Raw genomic sequence first — 24,016 nt, 5'->3', positions numbered from 1 at the left:
AGGGAGAGGAGGTGGAGCAGTGGCCCTTTATATTAGGGAGGGTTTTGTTGCTATGGGTGTTGAACCTAATGATGATGAAATTGAATGTCTATGGGTGAGAATTAGGGGAAAGGCCAACAAGGCTGACATCCTACTGGGAGTGTGTTATCGTCCACCCACCCAGGAAGAAGATGTGGAAAACTCATTCTGTAAGCAACTAGAGAATGTTTCTGGATCATCAGCACTTGTTCTTTTGGTGATTTCAACCTGGTGGACATCTGCTGGAAACTTAATAGAGCTGAAAAGAGGCAGTCCAGGAAATTTTTAGGGTTGATGGAAGACAATTTTTTGTCACAGCAGGTGGGTGAGCCTACAAGGGGAGATCTGTGTTAGATCTGATGTTTGCAAATAGGGATTGGATGGTGAGAGATGTGGTGGTTGGAAATTCTCAATATTTGGTGAAGTCAGGAGGAACACTAATAAGACTTTTACATTGGATTTCCAGAGGGCAGACTTTGGCCTATTTAGGAGACTTATTCAGACAGTTCCTTGGGAAGCAGCCCTTAAAAACAGAGGAGTTCAGGAAATGTGGGCATGTTTCAAAATAGAGATATCAAGGGCACAGGAACAGACTGTCCCTGTGTGCTGAAAGATGAGTCGACGAGGCAAACGTCTAGCCTGGATGGTGAAGGAGGTTTTGGAGGAACTCAGGAATAAAAAGAGGATGTATCATCTTTGGAAGGAGGGTCAGGTCCCTCAGGAAGTGTTTAATGGGTCTGCTAGGGCATGTAGGAAAGAAATTAGGGAGGCCGAAGCTCAGTTTGACCTTAAAATGGCAACTTCAGTAAAGGCTAATAAAAAATGTTTTTATGAATATATTAATGGTAAAAGGAAGGGTAAGGTCAACCTTTGTTATTTATTAGATGTGGAAGGGAATTTAATAACTGCAGATGGAGAGAAGGCAGAGGTGCTTAACGCCATCTTTGCCTCAGTCTTTAGTGAGAAGACGATTTGCCTTCAGGACAACTGTCCTCCTGGGCTGGTAGATGGTGTCAGGGAGCAGAGTGGGCCACTGTTATCCAGGGGGAGGCAGTCAGAGAACTGCTGAGCTGCTTGGATGTTCATAAATCCATGGGACCAGATGGGATCCACCCCAGGGCGATGAGGGAGCTGTCAGATGAGCTTGCCAAGCTGCTGTCCATCATTTTCCAGCAGTCCTGGCTCACTGGGGAGGTTCCAGATGACTGGAAGCTGCCCAATGTGATGCCCATTCACAGCAAGGGTGGGAAGGAGGATCCTGGTAATTACAGGCCAGTCAGCCTGACCTCAGTACCCGGTAAGGTCATGGAGCAGTTTACACTGAGTGTCACCACACAGCACTTACAGGATGGCCAGGGTGTCAGACCCAGCCAGCAGGGGTTTAGGAGGAGTATGTCGTGTTTGACCAACCTGGTCTCCTTTCATGACCAGGTGACCCTCCTGGTGGATGTGGGACAGGCTGTGGATGTGTCTATTTGGACTCCAGCATGGCCTTTGGCACTATCTCCCACAGCACACTCCTGGAAAAGCTGCAGCCCACGGCTGGGACAGGAGCACTCTGTGCTGGGCTCAGAACTGGCTGCATGGCCGGCCCAGAGAGTGGTGGTGAGCGGTGCTGCATCCAGCTGGGGACAGTCACCAGTGGTGTCCCTCAGGGCTCTGCGCTGGGCCAGCTCTGTTCAATGTTTTTATTGACCACATGGATGAGGGGATTGAGCCTTTCATTAGTAAATCTGCAGATGACACTAAGCTGGGAGCATGTGTCCATCTGTTGGAAGGTAGGAGGGCTCTGCAGGGAGACCTGGAAGGGTTGGAGGGATGGGCAGAGTCCAATAAGATGAAGCTTAGTGAATCCAAGTGCCCATCCCTGCATTTTGACCACAAACACCCCCTGCAACATTACAGGCTGGGGATGGTGTGGCTGGTCAGTGCCCAGGCAGAAATGGACCTGGGGGCACTGGTCTAAAGCCGGTTGAACATGGGCCAGCAGTGTGCCCTGGTGGCCCAGAAGGCCAATGGCTCCTGGCCTGGATCAGGAATGGTGTGCCCAGCAGGAGCAGGGCAGTGATTCTTCCCCTGTACTTGCACTGGTTGGGCAGCACCTCAAGTGCTGTGTCCAGTTCTGGGCCACCCAGTTTGGGAAGGTCATGGAGGACCTGGAGCATATCCAGAGAAGGGCAGCAAGGCTGGTGAGGTGCTTGGAATATAAGTCCTGTGAGGGACAACAGAAGGAGCTGGGGTTGTTTAGCCTGGAGGAGGCTCAGAGGTGACCTTATCACTGTCTACACTGTCTGAAAAGTGGTTGCAGTCAGGTGGGGGTTGGTCTCTTTCTCCTCACAGCAGCTGACAGAACCAGAGGACACAGTCTTATGCTGCACCAAGGGAAATTTAGATTGGATATTAGGAAAAATGTTTTTTATGGAAAGGGTGATAAAGTACTGGAATTGTCTGTCCAGGGAGGTGGTGGAGTCAGCATCCTTGGATATGTTTAAAAAAAGACTGGATGTGGCACTCAGTGCCATGGTTTAGCTGAGGTGGTGTTAGGGCATGGGTTGGACTTGATGACCTTAAAGGTCTCTTCCAACCCAGTAATTCTGTGTTTCTGTGATTATGTGACATCACAGAGCAGGCTGTGACATCACACGATGCCTGTAGGACATCACAGAGCAGGCTGTGAGGTCACAGAGTGTGCTGTGACATTATGGGGTGGCTGTGTTACATCACTGAAAGTGTTGTGACATCACAGGATGGGTCTGTGAGGCCATAGAGGTGCTGTGTGACATGATAAGTGAGTTCTGACATCACAGAGCAGGCTGTGATATCACAGAGGAGGTTTGACATCACAGAAGAGGCTGTGATGTCACAAAGCTATCTATGACATTTCAGGCTGGCTGTGTGTCATCACAGAATGGGCTGTGAGGCTACATAGAAGACTCTGCCATCATAGAGAAGGGCTCTGTGACATCACAGAGCAGCTGTGTGATGTCACAGAGAAGGCTGAGACAATAGAGAGTGGGTTGTGCCATCACAGAGCTGACCGTGAAATCACAGAGCAGGCTGTGACATTAAAGGGTGACTGTGACATCACAGGTTGGGTTGTGACACCACAGGGCAGATTTTGTGACATCACAGAGCAGACTGGGACCTCAAAGAGCAGGCTGTGACATCACAGAGCAGCTGTATGAAATCCCAGGTGGCCTGTTACATCTCAGAGTGGGCTGTGTGACATCACAGGGGCTGTGTGACATCCCAGGGGCTGTGGGACATCACAGGGGCTCTGTGACATCCCAGGGGCTGTGTGATTTCACTGAGGAGGTCACTCTGCCCCAGTTTCCCCCAGAGAAGTCCAACACTGCTCATGCACAGGGGGGTCCCTGTCCCCCCGGGTCCCCCCGACCCCGTCACCACAGCCTCCCCCAGAGGATGTTCCACGAGATCGACCCCAGAGCCCGACACAGGGACGGGGGCTGGGGCTGTGGGGGGTGGGACGGGGGGACAGGGACCCCCTGGCAGTGTCCCTGTGTCCCCCAGGGCCAGAGCCTGAGCCAGGGCTCCTTCACCCTGTTACCAACGAGGGCTTGAGAGCGCTGAAAAGTCCCCAGCAAGGGAGCAGCAAAAACCAGATTTAATATTAAGCGACAACACCACAAAGTTCCTTGGCAAGAGTCACTCTGCTCCTGACTGAACACTTCAGGCACCTCTAGGAAACAAATCAACCACAAATCCAAACAAAATCGAGGTAATCAAACCAGAAATGATCAGAGAACTGTCCCTATGTGTGGCATAGGGACACATAAGACAGTGAGGGCAAGGATAAAGGCAATATGGGCCAAAAGCTGAACAGAGGTAAAATTTAACAGGCCTTAACTTATACCTTAACCTTAACTTCTACCTTCAACTTCAAAATTTAGCAAAAGAACAGAGATTAACAGTATTTAACCTAACTTATAACCTACGACTTTTCAATTTAACAGAGGAATATCATTTAACACTATTTAGTTCAGCTTATAACTTATAGCAAAAGAACAACTCTTAGCAGCATTTAACTTAGCTTAGGCTGCATCACTTGACCTCACTTACAGGCCTGACTGGCTCAGCTATCCAGGGCACTCAGAGCCCTCAGGGAGCAGCATTTCTGCCACATTCCCCAGCACAGGCACTCCTGTGTGCACACAGACACAGAGAGTCAGTGCAAGGCACCTGTGAGAAATTCCCCTGAGGGCAGGGAAATGCTCCCTGAGGATGCTTTGGCATCTCCCCAGCAGGGAAGGGTTGAGCCTGGAGGAGTGGGGGGATCGGCCCAGGCTCCCTCGTTGTTTCGGGATCCCCGAGTGCAGCAAACGGGAGAGTTCCCGGCTCGGAGAGGCCCCACTCAGAGGGAGTCACTGGCCCAGGAGAGCTCCAAGGGCTCCTTTTGGAGCGCTGTTTGTAGGGCCCCAAGAGAGGGGCTGCAGTCCCAGCCATGTTTCATCCTGGCCACACTTGGCATCAGCAGCTTTCTTTGGCAGGGTGAGAACAGGGATGTTGTGCCACTGAGGGGAAACAAACAGTTCCCAGGGCTGCTCCTAAAGCAGCCAGGAGCTGGCTGGGCAGCAGCAGTGCCTGGAGCAGACAGTGTTTGTGATGAGCTCCAGAGGAGCTGAGCCCAGGGGCTGCTGGCCAAGGCCGAGGCCCAGCGAGGATTTCTCATCTGGCAGGGCGGCCTGAGAAGGGGAGGAGGGAATGCACCAGCACAGGAACCATGGAAACAAGGAGCCATTGTGACACTGTGGGGCCTGTGAGATCAAGGGACCATTGTGACACTGTGGGGCACCATGGAACAATGGACACCATTGTGACACTTGGGGGCCTCATTGGATCATGGAGACCATTGGGATACTATGATGCCCAATGGAATCAGCAAAGCATTGTGACTCTTGTGAGGCCTCATGGAACCAGTGAGACCATTGTGACCCTGGGGTCCCCACAGAACCAAGAGGACCATTGTGACACTGTGGGGCCTCGTGTCATCAGTGGTCCATTGTGACACTGTGGAGCCAAAGGAGACCATTGTGACACTGCAAACCCCCATGGTCCAAAGGTCCATTGTGACATTGTGGGCCTCATGGATCAGAGGACTCATGTGTCATTGTGGGGCCTGGGGAACCATGGAGACCATTGGGAAACTCCATGGCCTCATGGAATCGTTGGAACCATTGTGAAACTAGGAGGTCTCATGGAACCCAGGGGCTATTGTAACACTGTGGGACCCCATTGAACCAAGGGTCCATTGTGATACTGTAGGTCTTCTTGCAATCAAGGAGCAATTCTGACACTGTGGGGCCCCATGGAAACAAAGGAACATGGAACACATCTGGCTGGTTTGCCCTCCCGTGGACTGCCTGACTGGTCCAGCTGACCTTGGCATGTTAAAGGTCTCTTCTCCTCTGCTACTGGGGCTCACTGGGACAGGAAACACTGGGGCTCCCTGCTTTCCTTCCAATGGAAAAGAACTGTCCTTCTCCTCCAAGTGCCCATGGCCAGAATTGGGATTTTACATCCAAATGTCCTTTTATCCAGGGATTGTTCCCATAGGAATATTGCCAGGACAAATCTGTTTGGCAGTGGTTTCATGAGGGTCACCTCTCATCTGTCCTCAAAACACTGGGGAAGGCTCCATGCTTTCCTTCCTATGGGAAAGAACTGTCCTGCTTCTCCAGGTGCCCATGGCCAAAATTGGGATTCTGTCTCCAAAATTCCCTATATCCAGAAGTTTCCTGCAGACAAAACCTGCCATTCCTGACAAGTCTGGCTGACCTTGGCTTTGTGAGGCTCTCATCCGCCTTCCAAACACTGGGGCTCTGTGCTTTCCTTCCTATGGAACAGAACTCTCCTTCTCATCCAGGTGCCCATTTCCAGAATTGGGATTTCACCTCCAACATTGCCTGGTGTGACAGACTGGAGGAGATTGTTGGCTGGAAACATTTTGTGTATGAGGGAGGAAGGGGCAGGTCCAGCCTTGCCCGGCCCTGGAACCCCAATCCCCCCAGAGCCTCTATCCCAGCCCAGCAGTGTCTGCCAGTCCCTGCCACAGCACAGGCAATGCTCCACAGCCACCTCTGGAGCTCCCAGCCCAGCTCCTGAGTGACCAAATGACCCCAAGTCCTCCCTGGGGCTGGGGCAGCAGAACTCAGAGGCACCAGCGGCTCCAGCTGGGAAATGGAGTGTGGCATGGGGCTGTGAAAGCCCTGCCTGGGCTGTGCCAAGCAGGACACACAAGCCCTGACCCTCATCCCCCAAGCAACTCTCTCAAGATGACATTTAAAAGGAATTACAATTATTTGTGTACTCTGAGTTAGATTCACTGGAGAAATAGTGCCCCACAGCTCACTAAAATTCAGAATACTTGAACAAGTCAAGCCCCTGGGAATAATTTGATTTAAGTTTTCAAATCTTTTGTGATTAATTAGGCAGGCTTTAGTAGTGTATTCAAAGTGAATGCTTTATTTTTACAAAGACACAGAAAAGATTTGTTAGGTCTCGTTTCACTTTTTTACTCCACATAAAAGAATATGTGCAATCTCCACTTGACACTGAATCCAAGTACCTCCTCATGCAGTTGGAATAGATATGAAAATCAAGACCATTGATGGCTGACAATCCATCAGACTCTGTCCCTACCCCCACCCCACCATTTCCCCCATCCAAGCCCTGGCACTCAGAGCAGCCTTGTGCAAATCTGAGCTCCCTCCAGCCCAGGCTGCACCTGCAGGTTTCAGCTCCTTGGCTCCAACTCCCACCTGCTTTCCTTGGAGTAAGAGCTGCCTGAGACACAGAGGGATGTTCATTTCTTGTCAGCCAACAAAGCCAAGGGAAGGCAAAGCTCCATCAAATGCAGAAGTCATTCCTCTGCTGGCTATTAAATCCACTTTGCACAGTAGCCAGTCTCAGAGCAATGGAAAACACTTTCTATGCCCAGCACAGATCCCAAGGTCTGTGGAGTTACGTTAACCATATGTTGTGGCGCGGCAAAGGTCCCCCCAAACCCTCCCTGCCCCGATTCTGCCCAGATTTGCTCTTTCCACACACGAGTCACAGGCTGAAGTCAGGAGCTCCCTCCATGCCCAGAGGGAGGAAAAGAGAGAAAGTGGATGAAGAGCTCTCCTGTGCAGAGCCAAGGTCCAAGTGCCCCTGCAGTGGGAGCCACAACTCATCAGGTTTGTGTCCTTTGGGCTCAGGGATGGTGACACTCAGAGGCACAGAGAGGTTTCTTGCCAACAAACAGGAGTCGAACATTTGAACAATTTAATAACCATCACAGACTTTCCTTTTTCTTGGAACTGTTTAAACCTTCTCTGGACTGAAAACCCAGAAAAACACCAGCAGCTCAGACCTGTGGCCCACCGAGGTCTGGGACCCTGCATTCCAGTGCCAGAGGGACTGAGAAGAGACCGAGTGAGCCAACTACAACCCACAAAAAGGACTTTCTTAATTGCCATCTCTTCAGAACTCTGAGGGGGTTTATTTCATATTATTCATGCTTGTGAACACTTTACTTGTTAAATAAACTGGTTTTTTTTCACTTTTCTCCAGGGAAGTCTTCTCCTGAAAAAGTAGGGAGAGGGGCCGCTTGAACTTGATTTGTAGACGGACTCCTTTTGGAGGTTTCCTCACAAAATTTGCCCTAAACCAGGACAGTCACAATTGTGCCACTTCACCAGTGGCACAACTCCCCAGCCCCCCAGGAAAAGAAAGGACATGTAAAGTTCTCTAAACATTTGGCCTGCTTTGCTGCAAAAGTCGTGCTGCATACACAGTGCAGTGTGGAAAGCCAAGAGAAGCTGGAGCAGGTGGCAAATCTTGGGACAGAAGCTCGACCTTGTTCTCCATGAGAGGTTCTTGTCAAGAGCAGACAGGAGAAAATTCCGGGAGAAGTGGAACAGCTTTGCAGAAGTGCAATGAAAATGAAAGAAAGTATCTAAGATGTTTTCCTCTTTATTTCTATGCTCTCCTTTTCCATGTTGCACGACTTCTCCATGCCATGAATTCCAAATGGATCTCACCTCTAAGATGGGCCACTTAGCAATGTAAAATAGCATGAGCTACACGCAGTTTGCCTTCCCCTGTTTTTACTGGAAAGCAACGCTGGAGACATCAGTGCAGTGCTTGGGTCAGGTACGAATCCTACAGCAAGGGAATGTGCCCCAAGGGTGTTTGAGCCTCAGCAAGGACAATGCACAGCAGCGACACAGCAGAGGGGATTCCTCTGCCAGTGTGCAGGAGTCAGGACTCTGGATCTGGGCTCCACACTGCAAAGTTCCCGTGTCTGGACAGACGAAGGGGCTGTCCCCGGGGCGCGCGGGGCTCGGCCGTGGGGCTCGTGGGGCGAGCGGGGAACGGACACGCGGACAAACGGCCTCGGTGCTTCAGTTGCAGAGGCAGCAGCGGCGGCGGCGGCAGCAGCGGCGGCAGCAGCGGCAGCAAAAGCAGTTTTTCTCTTCTTTCTCTTTCTCTTCTCTCCCGCTGTCGGACACCTTCCCCTCCGTGTCCTTCCCCGGTGTCCCTCTCCTCTCCCCGCCTCCTTCTCCCCATGCCGGGCCGGGCCATGCCCCCGGCCCGCCCCCGGCCCCGGGCGGGGCTGCCCCGTCCCCGGCCCCGCCCGCCCCGCCGCGGTCTCGCCTCCGCCCGGCTCTGGCCGTGCTGGCGGTGGCGCTGCCGGGCGGGCATCAGTGCCTGGGGCTGGGCCGGCATCGCCGCCCTTTGGCTCCGCCTGGCCCGAGCCCGGCCCCGGCCCCGCCGCAGGGTCCGGCCCCGGCGCCGGCGCCTCCCGGGCCCCGCGGAGGACACACGCGGCACGGCCGCTCCCGCCGCCCCCGCTGCGGCTTCCCCGGCCCGAGCTCCGCCGCTCGGCAGCGCGGCCGCCGGCCCCGAGCCTCCCGTGTCCCGTTGCCGAGACCGAAGGCCTGGGGATGGCCGGCCCGAGGCGCTCGGGGGGCGCTCGGGGGCCGCTCCTGGCCCCGGGCCGAGCGCTGACAGCCGCGTCCCGCCCGCAGGGAAGGCGCAGGAGGCCCTGCAGGAGCGGTACCGAGTGGGTTCGCTGCTGGGGCGCGGCGGCTTCGGCAGAGTGTTCGCAGCCACGCGGCTCTCGGACGGCGCCCCGGTGAGCGGCGGGGCCGGCGGCGGGCACGGAGGAGGAGGAGGAGGAGGAGGAGGAAGGAGAAGGAGGAGAAGGAAGAGAAGGAGCAGGAGGAAGGAGGGAGAGGAGGAGAAGTGGGAAGAAGGGAGAGGAGGAGGAGGAGTGGGAAGGAGGGAGAGGAGGAGGAGGAGGATGGAGGAGGAAGTGAAGGAGGAGGAGGAAAGAGGAGGCAGAGCAGGAGGAGAAGGAAGGAGGGAGAGAAGAAGGAGAAGGAAGGAGGGAGAGGAGGAGAAGGATGATGGAGGAGGAAGAGAAGGAGGAGGCGGAGGAGGAGGAGAGGGAAGCAGGAGGATGGGGCTCGGCAGGGCGGGCGGCGAGCTCAGCCCGCTGCTGCCTTTGGCTTGCAGGTGGCCATCAAAAGGGTGCCACGGAACCGCGTCCGGCGCTGGGGCGAGCTGGTGAGTGAGCGGGGCCAGCGGGAACAGCCGGGCCGTGCCGGGCGGGATGAGGCGAGGCCCGGCATGGGGGAAGCCACCAGGACGCCTCGATGGGGAGCGGGCGTGGGGCCAGCGCAGGGCGCAGAGCATCCCGGGCTGGCTGAGGGGTTCCCCTGCCCTGGCACGACATCAGTCCCACTGGTGGCACCGTGGTCCTCCCGCAGCCCGACGGCACCAGCGCACCCCTGGAGATTGTCCTGCTGGACAAGGTGTCCACCGGCTTCCCTGGTGTGGTCCAGCTGCTGGAGTGGTTTGAGCTCCCCAACAGTATCGTGATGGTGCTGGAGCGGCCGGAGCGGTCTCAGGACCTCCTGCATTTCATTCGGGCACGGAGGTTCCTGTGTGAAGAGGTGGCACGGGAGCTGTTCCGCCAGGTGCTGGAGGCCGTGCGGCACTGCACCAGCCGCGGGGTCCTGCACCGTGATATAAAACCAGAGAACATCCTGGTTGACCTGGCCACTGGCCAGGCAAAATTGATCGACTTTGGCTGTGGCACCTACCTGCAGGACACAGCCTACACTGACTTTGCAGGTGAGCCCGGGCAGGGGTGTGCTCCCCGTCCCACCATCTCATGGCCCAACATCTCACAGGCCAAGCTGGGTGTGGCAGCGAGGATTCTCCCTTTTGCTGCCAGTCAAGGTACTGAGTCTTTACCTGAGTTGCTTTTGAGCGGGGCTGGGTGGGGAGGCATCTTCCAGCCCTGCTGGCGGCCTTTGCCCAGCACTCTGCCTGGGGCTGGGGTTGGAGCAGCAGCTGCCAGCCTGACAAAAGCACCCATGGGTGGGGGTAGCAGAGGAGGGGGCCAGGACCAGTGCACCAGCCAGTTTGGTGTGCAGGCAAGAGGAAGGGCTTGGACTGCTCCACTCACCTTGTTTTCATAATATTTTATGAAAACATAAAATATTGCCTTCATAATATCTTTGGGGCACTGCAGGTAGGGAAGATAAGGACCTGTTTTTTTCCCCCAGCCCTGAGTGGGTTTTTTCTTTATATGTCATGGTCAGGCCTTGCTGGGGCTTCTGCTGCCCTCTTCCAACACCAGTGGCTTCTTGTCCAGCCCTGAGTTTGTACACAATCCCAGGTGCTGGCAAGAGTGCAGCAGTCATCCCATGTGCCACTGGGGCAGCCCCTGCATGCCCAGGGATGCTGGGGCCAAGCTCTGGAAGCAGCAGCATCCCCCTGATGAACTCCATTTGTATTCCACAGGAACACTGTCATACAGCCCCCCAGAATGGACCCGCTTGGGCTGGTACCATGGCGAGGCAGCAACGATCTGGTCCCTGGGCATCCTGCTGCACCAGATGGTCTGCGGGCAGCACCCTTTCAGGAGGGGCCGGAAGATCAGCTGGGACCATCAGCTCTCGCTGCCACAGCGGCTCTCTCCAGGTGGATCCTCATCTCTGGCCACGGGGGAATACCAGTGCTGGGAGACAGCAGCGGGCTCGTGAGCATCTCGCTCTGGCAGCCGCTGAGGAGGTGGCACATGTCCTGCTCTCCTGCTCTCCTCCACAACAGGGAATTGATAGGAAAGTTTAGGCCCAGCTGGGAGCACAAAAGCAGCATGGCCTGGGCATGGGAAGAGTGGGGCAAAGCAGACAGGAGCCTTCTCTAGCTGACTGGTGGTTTCTGGTTTCTCTGCCCAGAGTGCCAAGAACTTATCAGGTGGTGCTTATCCATGCACTTCTTGGACAGACCTTCCTTAGAAGACCTGTTCTGTGAACCATGGATACAGGATATTCACCTGTCATAGATGAAGGGAGAGAGCCTCATGCACACTTTGCTGCAGGGCCCTGGTAAGTTACAGCTCCACACATGCCCTGGCAATCAGAAGCAAGGAAACCCAGACTTTTTTCCTTGCCTATATCAATGCACTGGGGTTGTTTGGTGGGAGTATGCAGCCCTTGTGCTGGAGCTGAGCTGCTCTACCCAGCACTGGTGGCTGCCATCCAAGGTGGTTTTGCTTGTCCCAGTTGCCTGACAGCTGGGGCCCTGGGCAGAACCCTGACAGCCTGGTCTGACCCCCAGGGAAGGAGAAGGAGCCCCTGGAGAAGCTGTACCAGGTGGGGCTGCTGGAGACAGCGAGGACGACATCAAGGATGACAACTTCTTCCTCAACTTGGACACTGGCAGCTGAAGATGATGAACTTTTGGCACCTTCTCCAAAGCCAGGCTCCACAGTGAATTTGCAGATGAGTCCACAGCCGGGGAAATGCTCCCAGATTTGTACATTGCTCAGACTGGCTGGGAACAAAAGGTTCCCCCTGTGCTGGGCAGATGCAACTTCAGTCAGCTGCCCAGCTGCTTTTTGGCAGGGCTGGGGGCATGGGTTGGGGTGGATACAAAATGGGAGTTGGCTCCTGGCCCTGCTAACAGCCCCCACCACCCAGCATGGACTGGGCTGAGGCTGGGGCTGGGGCAGCCAGCCCGACACAAACAAACCCCCATGGTGGGAGCAGAGGTGGGACTCCAGAACCTGTGCAGGGGCTGCTTTGCTTTGCAGGCAAGGAATGGCTTGGGCTGCTCCACTGCCCTTGTTTGCTTTGGGATCACTGTTATTTTGGGAGGTAGTGCAGGAGGGAAGAGAGAAAGTGTGGGCTTCTCTCCCCCATGGGTGGGATTTTCCCTAGCATGAGGGGGTTGGGCCTTCCTCAGATCCCTGACAGAGATAAGAGTTTTTTTATTGCTTCCCCTTGTCTCTAATCACTTTTCAACAGTTTGTTGTTTGTTTTTCTCGAAGAAGCGTTCTCTGTATGGTCCAGTCAGGATTGGGAAGCGATTGGGAGCAGCTGCAGCGTGGATGGGCCGTGCCCTTGGAGAAGGCTGAGGACATCATTTGGGACCAGCTTTTCTCCCAGCGGAGGATGGCGTGAGGTGAGTCCCGGCCTGCTTGGCATGGTGGGATCAGAGCTTTTGGGAGATGGCAACAAGCACAAGGAGGCTCCTGCTCTGGGCAGCTGCTGAGGGCTGGATATGCTGTGGCTGGCTGCAGGCTGGGAATGTCCTGCCCTCCTGCTCTGCTCCCAAAGGCAGCAGTGATGGGCAGCTCTGGGCACGGCTCTGGGCACAGCCAGCATGGCCTGGGCTCTGTGGGCAGTTGGGACAAGGGGACAGGAGCCTTCAGCTGACGGGTGGTTTCTGGTTTCTCTCCTTGCAGCCAGGCTCTGCGGGTGCTGAGGCTGCCCTGGGCTCTGCCAGGGCTCTGCTGGGCTCTGCCCTGGGCACAGCTGGGCTGGCTCTGCCCTCACATTGCTCTGACAGCTTTGCATCAGACGAGCCCGTTTGAGCACAGTGCCTGAGCTTTCTCCTTTGGCAGGTGAGTGAGACTCTCCTGCAGGCCAGGAGATTGCAGCTGGGGACACACATCCAATTGGCAAGGACCCAGACTCTCCACAGTCCCAGCTGAACCCCTGAATCTCTGCAGGAATGCCTGGATCTCCACTATTCATTCTTCATTTCTTTTTGGCTGGAATTGTGCAGTTGCACTTTCTTCCTCCTCTAGAAGTGCCATGAGTGGCCAAAGCTGGCAAGTGAGCCGTGTTCCTGAGGCAGTGCAGTCTGGAGCTGATGAATGGAGAGTTGCCCTTCCCACTTCCAAACCAGAGCAAAAGGCCGTAAGTGGGATTTTTCATCCATAAGAAACCCCTCAAAATTTCAGAGGGAATGTGCAGCTCATTCACAGAGTGAGAAGGAAGGTCATCTTCTAAAGGATTTGGGGTTTGACAGAGTTTAGATTCCCAGTCCTGTCTGGAGTTGGAAGGGCCCCAATCAATTTCCTATTGCTTTGACCACAATTTAAAATAACAATGTTGGAAACAACCCCCAAAAACTTTAAAAAAGGCTGCTGAGGTCAGTAAGATGGATCCATGCCATCAGCACATTTACAATGTAAATAACTGAGTTCTCTTTTTAAAAAGATCATTTACCTCTTAATGCAAAGTTACAGAAGATGTTTCACTAACACTTGGATTTTATTTTTATCTTTTACAATTCATCTAATTGTTTTTTTTTTTTCTTTTTCCTTTTTTTTTCCCTATATAGAGGTCCTGGCCCTCTTCCAGCCAAAGGGGAAAGGGCCCCACCAAGCCTTGTTACCCACAGATAACATGGTAAAGCTGAACACTAAAGGACCTTGTGGGCATTATTCTGGAATTAAAAAGGTGCCAGCTCCATGGACAACAGAATTATTGTTCCTAACTTGAATGAGATTGAGCAAAAAGAATGAAGAATTGTGTCACTAAAGTACTACAGATGTCTGTAATTTGTACCTTGATAGTCAGCCAGAACCTTTGTTTGCCAAAACACTACAGAGTTTCACCAAGGGATCAGTCATCAAAAATGTTTTGAAAATGTAAAGACCAAGGTAGCCAAAGCAGTCAGTGTCACTAATTGCTGGGTGTGTTCTCAGCTGAAGCTGGGAGGAATGGGGTTCCCTTGGAGGGCTCACCCTGTGTGGTGGCCAGAACTCTGTCAATGGGCTCTGCCTCGTAACGGAGTCAATGAAGGGACAGTTACAGAAAACTCTGCTGTGGGACACAGGAATACAATGATCAGTGAGACAGGATTCACTCAGATTTCCCGTCAGGAGAAACCCAACCCTGTTATAGTTCTAGAGGCAACAGTGTCAGAAGATTTCTGTGCTTTACCATCACTGCCAATGCCAGTAGAACTTGGGGTGCTGCAGCTGGTCAGTGTCAGTGTCACACCACTCCCAGCTGCAGGGCCACCATTTAGGCTCCTTCAGCAACAAGCACACGGAAGACTTAGGGCCCAGAGAACATTTTCCACTCAAAGAGTGTCTTGGGTTTCAGAAAGCAAAAGATTCTGGTTCGCCCTGCGCCCCATGTGTGCTGCCCTGTCCTGTGGAGTTGACATGAAGGAGCTGAATGGATTATTAGAATAGGTAGCAAATGATGCTGTTAAAATGTCCAATAGCACATCCTATGAGCTCCAACAAACACAAATGGGGACTCCAGAGAACTACACGGCCTCGGATTATCTACTTGCTGGCCAAGGAGGAACCTGGGCTATCAGGGGATGAGGATGTTGCACTGCTAGCCGTGATGGGTTTGAAGGCCAACAGCCAGGAATCACCTTGGCAGAAAGAGCAGTAGAAGAGTGGCAGAAAGAAGAAAATTCTTCTGGGTGGGATTGGCTTCATGGCTGCCAAATTGGAGGCTGCTGTGAAATGCATTCGTGGCAGGGCCTGTCATCATTGCAGTGTGTGCACTTGGTGAGTTGCTGGGACACTTTGTGCTGGGAAGTGGAGTATTGAGACCTTTCTTAAAAGATAGTGTCAAGAAAAGAGAGGCATTTGGTAAATAAGAGAGAAGAGCAACAATTTAGGCATGTTTTAAAAGGAATGTGAATAGCTCTGAGTAATAAACTGCACTTAATTGTAGAACAAGAGGAGATGCCTTTTTGCTTAATACTTAAATGTAAGCTGTGTTACTGAAAGAATTGTTACAAAGGTTGTAGTTGATTGTAGGTCTCAGGACCAGTCAAAGTACCAAGGCCTCAACAGGCTCTGAGGCAAAGCTCACCTCTAGATGAACCTTCCAAGCAAATGTTGTATTTGTATCCACTCATTTAAGAAGCATGATTAACAACATGATCAATGTATGTGTTCCTTGATAAAACATGGATTTATCTTTCTGTATTTAGAAACAGACAAGGCCCCATGTGGCCTTGTTTGGGGGTGAAGGATCAAAGTCAACTCCCTTGGTTCCTCCTTCAGCCCTGGCCAGGCTTTGGGAGAAAGCAGTCAGGAGAATGAAAGCAGATGTTCTCACACTAGCAGTGATGCCAGCTTGTTTGTTAAACAGTGTAAAAGCTGGGTCCTCTCACAGCTTTGGGGTTGGAGCTTCATTGGCTGCAGAGGTGGAGGCACCTGCAGGAATTCCCAGTGTCTGGGAGTGGCTCTCCAGTCCTTGCCTTCCCCCAGCTGGTGTGTGGCTGTGGATGATGCTAAAACCTGAGGCTAACTGGTGATGGATCTTTCCTTAATCACTCCAGGCAATCTCTGGTAACAATGACTGGATGCATTGCTGAGCTTTTTTGTAATGCTTTGCTAATGATGATGTGATTTGCTGAGCTTATCCTTTTGTAATTCTTTGCAGCTGTGCATGATATAAATGACACAATTCCTTCACTTGGTGTCTGTGTCTTTGGTGCTGACCCTGCCCACTGGTGAAACAGGGCCCCCTCCAGCCTAAGTGTTACCTGGGAAGAGAAAAGCCATCACTCCAAATGTCCCCCCTTCCTCCTTGTTCCCCCCACTTTATACCCTGAGCGTGATGCCCTATGGTCTGGGGTATCCCCGGGGTCAGTGGGGGCCACCTGTCCTGGCTGTGTCCCCTCCCAAGCTCTCCCGCAGCCCCAGCCCCTCTCCAGCATGGCCAGAGGAGGGGCAGGCCAGGCTTTGGCTCAGTGGGAGCTCAGCAAGAACAAAAGCATCTCTGTGTGCCCAGCCCTGTGCTCAGCACCCGGCCCAGCAGCGTCTCAGTGCCAGGGTCTGTGCCATCAGTCCCTGCCAGGGGTTTCCATGGCACCTGCCAGGCCAGGTGACCCAGGTGTGGTGTCCCAGTGAGGGCTGCCATGCAAACAGTGCCCAGCACTGCCCCTTTCTGTCTGCCTGACCTGGCCTTGGCCCTGGCCCTGGTGTTTGGTGCTGGTTCCGCGGCGCCTGACCGGCCCGCGCGGCACAGGGCAGGCGGCCACGGCACAAACCCACAGCAAGGGCTCCCCTCTGGCTCTGGGCAGTGACAGCAGCCCTGAGCAATGGGCTGGCGCAGTGGGCTCGGTGCAGTGTCCATGGCAGCAGTCCCTTGCAATGGCCAGTGCAGGTTGGGATGATGATCCACCCTCACAGCCGGCCCAGGGCAGGTGTGCGGTGCCCTTCCCCACAGCCTGTCTGCACAGAAGCACTTCCAGGGCTCTCTGCATTTCCCTTTGCTCACTCCTGAGTCACTCACACACCTCCCAAGGACCCACTGGGAGCTTTGAGCTGCAAGGAGTGCAAAGCTGGTCTGTCCTTCAGGAGTTGCTCTCATTCTGCCCTGAGCCAACTCTGGATTTGTGTTCATTGCAGAACTTCCTGTGTGTCTACAGCATTCCTTGCAGGGCTCTGCCTTGCGGAGGGGGAACCTCCTTGAGGTACCTGGGGCTTGGCACACACTTGAGGAGTGTGTCTGTTTTAAATAGGGAAGCTTAGGAGTTTTAGATTCCTTCAAAAAATAAAATAAGAAAACCCCTCTTTGCCTGAGCGCAGCCATTTCTCCAAGCACAGCAGGTCCCAGGTGACTGAGCAGAGACAGGACGGGCTTGGGCTATGTGGAGCAAGGTTGTCCACACTGCCTCAGACCTCAAGGCACAGCTTCTCTGACTAGGCCAGACATCCTCAGGAGAGTCCCTGGGCCAATATCAGTCGCTGAATGCTGCAGCCACCTCTGCTCTAAATAGAACAATCATAAAATATACTCTTCAAAGAGGAATGTGGATTTATTGGAAGCTCTTGCAAATAGTTTTCCATCAGTATTGTAGGAAAACTTCCTAATGGACTGCACTAGAGCAGAGGGAAATCAGGGCAGAGCCATGGTTTGTCAGGACGTGCTTGATCCCAGTGAGTCCCGTGGTGCATTTAGAGCTGAGCCCTGGAAGCTCAGGGCCTGAGAGGAGATTGCGCCAACCTAACCAGGAGTCAAAGTCCGAGGGAAAACCCAAAGTGTCTCAAAGCATGAATGGGTCCCCTGAGGTCCATCCACAACACAGACCCCTCATGGACTTGTTGGAGGAGAGAATTGGAGGCCAGGATGGCACAAACCTCTCAGAGACTCAGTGTGGGAAGGAAAAAGGGAAGTACCTTAAAAGAACTGCACTACCTTGAAGCATTAATGATCCCCATTGAGTGTTGTTACTGACAAAGAATCTCCAGGGACTAATTCCAGCAGATAATTGGAGGCCATGGCTGCACAAAGCTCTCAGGACTCCAAGGCAAAGCCCAAGTCCTTGGAAGAAGCTGCAGTCCCTGGGAGCATGAAGGAGGGCCCAGGGCCATTGCTGCCCAAGGCTGCCCAGGCCAGGAGTGCAGGGAGGCAAAGGCTCTGTGTGGGCAGCTCAGCTGCTGAGCAGAGCCTGGGCTGGCTGGAGGCAGCAGAAAGGCCAAGGCCTGAGCCCCAGCCCAGGGAAGGCAGATCCTGTCCCTGCCCGCTTGCTCAGGGCTCTGCCGGGAGCACTGGCACATGGAGGGGTGCTGAGGGCAGGACAAGGGATGGCAGTGCCCAGCCTGGCTGGGGCTGTGCCAGGAGGCCCCAGTGCCTCAGGACAAGGTGTCTCCTCCTCACAGCTCTTGGTGGCAAGACGCTGCTGGGCCCCAGGGCACCAAGGCTTGGCTTCTCCTGGGCACTGCCAGCCTTGCCAGGGCCCTTGGCCATGTCCAGCACAGCTTGTCCTGCGCTGTCCCACAGCTCTGCTGTGTCCCTGCAGGCTGCACACTCCCATCTCGCTGCCCCCGGGCCCTGCCCTGCCCCATCCAGCCCTGCCCTGCCCCTGCCATGCCCAGGCCATGTCTGCAGTCCCCCCAGCCAATGGGTGGGGGTGGGCAAGTGTTCCCGAGGGCACAGGGAGGGGACAGCTGGGCTGGACTGACCCAAGGGATCTCCCATTCCATGCAATGTCACGGTCAGCAATAAACTGAGGGAAAGGAAGGGGATAGGGCTGGCAGGGAGAGCTGTGGATGTTTTCTACCAAGACATTTCTCACACAAAACACAAAGTACACGTTCTTGATCCTGTCCTGCCAGGAGGTGGCTGGACATTGTCTGCTGATGGGAATCAGCAATAGGGGATTGATTTCATTTGTTGTTTCTTTGCTTCCACCTGTGGCCTTTGCCTTTTGAAGCCCTTGCTGAGGAGGGTGTAGAAGCCCATAAGATCAGGACCTGGTTTGCGTATCCCAAACATCAAAAACTGGATGGCTGTGGGACCAACCAAGGATTGGTAAGGACAGCCAAGACTTCTTGGCAATAACACACTGTGAGGAAGAACAGGCTGTGGCTGCAGAAGGGGCCATGCAGATAAAGGCAGAACTTTTCCAGGACAAACATCCTTGCTCTGGCTCCTGGGCATATGCAGGACATGGCCCAAGTGCAGGAATGAGAAGTGGGCATGGACTGTGGGGGGATCAACACCACCAAAGACCCCCAAAGCCTCTGAGCCATTTCCAGAAAGGTTTAGCAGAACAAACTGCACGTGATAAATCATTTGCACAGAAAGTGAGACACTTATTGCCAGGGCAGGGAAAAGTGATCAGTGAAGAGGTCCTCCCACCAAGCCCAGGCACATTTGTGCCCCAGCACCCAGGACATCCCATTGGCTGGATCAATGCTGGAACCAGGACTGGGGATCTCCTCTCTCTCTAATTTCCTTTCTCTCTGCCCCTCTGATTCACATCTCTGTGTCTCTCCTGTCTGTGTCTCTCTTCCCTTTCACCTTTCCTCTTGTGTCTTTATACAAAACCTACTGACATGCCCTTTTATAGCTCAGGGACTGACATCCCAGTTTCTATGCCAAATGCATAATGAATTAATAAAACTTTATAGGCCTTTGTGGACTCTCTGAGCTTTTTAATTTCTTTCAGCCACGAGCATCTACAAAACATGGGTGTCTCCTTTGCCTTAAGTTTGGGAGATCACAGAGAGAGAGGGAGAAAGAGGCTCGCTGGGCCCCTGATGGCCGCACACATTTAACCCGCCAGTGTTGTTCGGCTCAGCTTTTCTCTAACAGGCAGCATTAACCAGATGCAGCTGCGCAAGGGTTTCCAGCAATTTGGCATCATCCACAAAGGACTTGGAAGTGCATTTTGTCCCATGGCACAGGGAATATATGAATATTCCATTGTAGTCAAGGGCTGGTCACTGCGGGATGTCACCAGGGTGTGGCTGCCAGGAGGACTCTGTTCCATGGACAGCATTTGACCCTCATTGTTCAGCCAAATTCCCACTCACCCCATGTTCCATTCCTTCAGCCCATCTCTCTCCAATCTGGCTTTGAGGAGACCCAGCAGACCATGTCACAGACCCTGCTAAGGTCTGGGCAAACAACATCCCCTTCTTTTCCTTCCCACGTGGGTTCTGCCGTCCCTGCCTTGTGCTGCCAGTGCGTGGAATGGCTGCAGGAGGATTTGCCACATCCCCTTCCCTGCTGAGCCTGACCAGTCTGTGACTGTACCAATCCCCTCCCTGCCCTGTTTGCAGACTGGTTCTATGTCTGCCCTTCCCAAGTGCCCAGGACCCTCTGAGATGGCTCTGGCCTTTCCAGGGGCTTTGAGAGAGGTCTCACTGTTGCAGAGGATAGATAGATATGATTGTTATCTTAGCTAGCCGGATGTCACTTCTACCCTTGGATGAATCCTGGAGTGAAATGGACTGTTCCATCCCACCCCGCAAAAGATTGTGGCTCATCCCGCACCTCTGTACCTGCCCCTAAAACAGAGTCTGTAACCCCATTGGCCCATGCCTTGTCCCAGCCCACCTAGGAACCCCTGAAAAGGGGGCTCCGAGGGGCCATGCGGCCTCTTGGCCCTCTCCTCTCTTGGCCCTCTCCTCCTCTCTAGGACTCCCTCCCTGCCTGGGGCTTCCCCTCTCCTAAACCCTCCGTTCCTCTCTCCCCTCCCCCGTCCTCCTAAGCCCGGCCACGTGCTACGCCTGAGAGCACGAGGCTCGGGCATCCCTGAATTCTCCAATAAACCTCTTCCCCCAAGAGCAAGCTTCAGAGATCTCTGCCTCCCTACACCCCCACCGTGCAACAGGAGCATACTCATCCCACATCTCACCGTGACACTGCCCAGCCTTCTCAACATCCCTGACACCAAAGGCCTCTGCCACATCCCTCAGTTCCAGGTCAGTGCCCAGGGCATGGCACAGCCCTGTCCAGGTCCTCAGGGTGGTTCAGAAGGGAGGCAGCTGTGACTTCTCCCTGCAGACCCACCGCTCTAATGTCCCTCTGTGCAGTCCATGGCTGTCCTGAGCATTTCCCCTGGAGCCTCCCTGCCCTGGATATTTCTCTCCATGCAGCCCTCAGCACATTGCAGGAAAGAATTTAGGTGGTTTCCCAGAGGATGATACTCTCTGAGTTGTGAGAAGCGACGTTCACTTTTAAGGATTTTAAAGGTTTACTAAAAACTTTAACAAAATACAACAAAGGTCTGAATAAGGAAAAAGGACGGTGCAATGCTGGGAGTTGGCAACCCCGGCAGCCATGAGCTCATCTAGAAATTGGCTGCTCCCATTTTTGTACCCCTGGGGGTTGCCTCAGGCAACCCTGGCCCCTGCCAAGGTCTGTCAGTCGACTCTTCTTTGCCATTCATCCGTGGAGGTTTCTTTCCTGCCACTTGATGGGAGCTGAGGTGTTGTCATGCTGCACTTCCTAGTAACAAGCTTGCCCTTTTCTCAAATGTTTTATGCAAAGCCACAGGTACGCACCCTCCTTCCTCATGCCTGGACTACTGAGGCCCTCTCTTGGCAACTGTACGGGCTGGGGAAGATGGACTATGGGGAGAACAGAGGACATCTAAACAACAAATCACAACAATGCAACTATAAGTCAATAAACTTTCCTTAACATACATATAATATTAATCTCTGAATTGCAAGAGCCAACCATTGCATTAGGCATTTATAACAGAGTGAAGTGGCCTCAAGGCACTGTTTGTGCTACTGGAATTGTGCCACCCCCAAGTGCTGATGATGGTTTTCATAGTAAAAGGGTTTTTAAATCCTGGGGATTTAGGGTTAAAAGGAAAATTAAGCTTAGTAAGCCCTGGAAAAAAAAAAACCTAGGTACATGTAGGCCTTGTACCTTGCTAGAACTGCACCTGTGTAGCTAGTACATGATAAATGATATACTTGTTAGATGTGATGATTGTTTAGTAACTAAATATAATTACTGTTTAATCATAAGAATAAAAATGAGAAACTGTGGTCAGGGGCCTCAGAAAGATCATGAGAAACTCATGCTTGAATAAAGTCAATGTATACAATAGAACAATATAAAGTGAATCATTAATATGTAAGTTATATAATGATAGGATATAAAATAAATTCAGCTCAAAAGCCATGTGAAGTCAGATTTGGGTCTGTATCCCTGATTCCCAGAGCTCTCAATAAAAGCGCCTGCATATAATCATATCCCATGATTATGTGTGTTCCTGAACGCTGACAATCTGTTCTATGGTCCTTATCAAGTCCCCCCTTTTCCTGAGACACACTTCCGTATGGGAACTAGTTTCTTAATACTTATATTTCATTTTGGAGCATAGGAAAACTTTGTTTTCTAACATGTTTTCTAATATGTCTTCTTCTGCACTCTTGTTGGCTAAATGTTTCCCCAATTCCAGTTTGGTCTTATCCACTTGGTGTGCTCTGCAATGCCTGATGGCAACTTCCTCTGGTTTCTGGATACCTTCAAGTGAACCCAAGATTTGTTCTCTGTTTTTGATCGGAGCTTTGATATGTCAAAAGGTCTTTTTCTTTCCAGAAGTCCCATGTTCATGTACCACTCCAAAGGCATATTCTGAATAATTTCAAATGTAAACTAATTTTCCTCTACTCGATTCCAAAGCTCAAGTGACTGAAATTAGTTCTACTTTCTGGGCTGAAACATTAGAGAGGAGTGCTCCCAATTCGATTACATCGGGTTGTGGAGTCACTGCATATCCAGATATTTGGATAGGAAGTCTAGGGGCCTGGTGCTCTGACAGACCAGCTGCTCCTGCTGCCTGCTCTGCCTTTGGCATCTGCTCTACTGAGGGTATGGCAGCTGCAGCAGGATTTCCTGTGGGAAGAGGTACCACTGGTGACATAGCCCTGGGACTCCAGGGGCCCGTGGCTGTGCCCTCCAGCACAGGGGTGTCACCCACAGCGGGGCACGGGGGGAAGGTGAAGGGCATTAGAAGGGAGAGAAACCAGCGTCTAGGGACTGTGTGAGGGAAATAACAATTTATTTCCTTTTCCTTGAGTAAAGAATTGCCAGAGCCCTGCTAGAGCTGCTGGGGGATTGGCCTCTTGCTGAGGCCCCTCCTGTTTTTGGGACACCATGTCCCCCACGGGCAAGGGGCCCCTGTTCCAGCCAGGAGCAGAGGTGCTGTGCCTTCTGCCCCGGGCAGAGGGACCTGCTGCTGTCACCACCTCTGGCCACAGGTCCTCCTGATACTGGTCCTGCCCTGCAGGGATGGGCACAGGTGGGGAGTGGCAGTGAAACCCAGGGCAGGGGCTTTAACATGGACTGCTCTCAATGAGTCATTGAGAAATTACAGTTTTCCTTTTTCTGCCAACCAAGGCTGTCAGTATTTCTGTGTTTGCATTAGTGAAAAGGGTTAGGGTTAGGGTAGAGTGTGGGTTTAGGGTTAGGATAGGGCGTGGGTTTAGGGTTAGGGTTAGGTTGGAGTGTGGGTTTGTGGTTAAATGGAGAGTAACGTGGTGTTTGCATTCAATTGATTTTAATTTTTTCTTTCATGGTATTTTGCATGTGAAAAGTCTGACAATCAAGGACATATTTTTGGAATCTGCTATCTTTGCCCTTGATACTAGCTGAGTGACCCTTCAGAACTAAGGGAAAGCAAGAACTCTTTTGGCCATTTTTTAGAGGGAGAAAACACCAAACCCAAACCTGTTTACTGAATCCTCTGGAAAATCTGACTTATCCAGGAAAACATGATTAGGAATGTATCAATTTTCTGTTTGTCATTCATTCAGACACCTGTGAAGCCAGAGCAGTAATGCTCTCTTTAATGAATTAACACAGCTGATTGCCATTAAATCACTTGAAATTATGGCCTCAACTTTCAATGATATTTTGAATATGAGAATTTCCATTTCAGGGAGGAACAGAATGCATTTGCACAGTCCCAGTATGGGTGGATTTTTTTCAACACACAGATTCTCTCATTTCCCTTTCTTTAGCCTTAAGCATTAAAGTCAACCATCTGCTTTGGAAATGCAACTCGAATGTAACTCTTTCTACTATTTTGCTTAACTTATTTTTAGAGGCTGAAAGCATTCAGTTATAATTTGCTTAATAGAATTCTTAGTCACTGTGGGACTGGAAAAAGATCACAGAAATTTCTCCCATCATAGATTAAACAATATTTTAAAACACTATTTTAAAGACTATTTATCAATATTTAATTTTTGCTTTCTGTGTAACTTTTTAAAATCTGTACTTTAAAACAAGTATTACCTAGCAGGTTTTCAGTTCAATTACAGCAGTTGCTTTTCAGCAGGCTAATTTTCCTGTAGGACTAGACAAGGAAAGTAACTTAGGAAATTGATTTTTCCACATTGTTGCAATGGAGGAATGGTATTCCCCAGTTTTGTGCTCACCCTGATACAGCT

At 52.3% G+C, this 24,016-nt stretch overlaps 1 pseudogene; it reads left to right on the top strand.

Moving 5' to 3' along the window:
• Positions 1–1,140: 1,140 nt before the first annotated feature.
• The window catches only part of LOC144247831 (serine/threonine-protein kinase pim-1-like), a 37,611-nt pseudogene continuing 14,735 nt past the window's right edge, over positions 1,141–24,016 (top strand).

This window comes from Lonchura striata, chromosome 32 (assembly GCF_050655825.1).
Source record: "Lonchura striata isolate lonStrDom1 chromosome 32, ASM5065582v1, whole genome shotgun sequence".
Classification (NCBI taxonomy): domain Eukaryota; kingdom Metazoa; phylum Chordata; class Aves; order Passeriformes; family Estrildidae; genus Lonchura; species Lonchura striata.
Note: the sequence above shows the minus strand (reverse complement) of the source record. Positions and strands in the feature narration are given on the sequence as shown.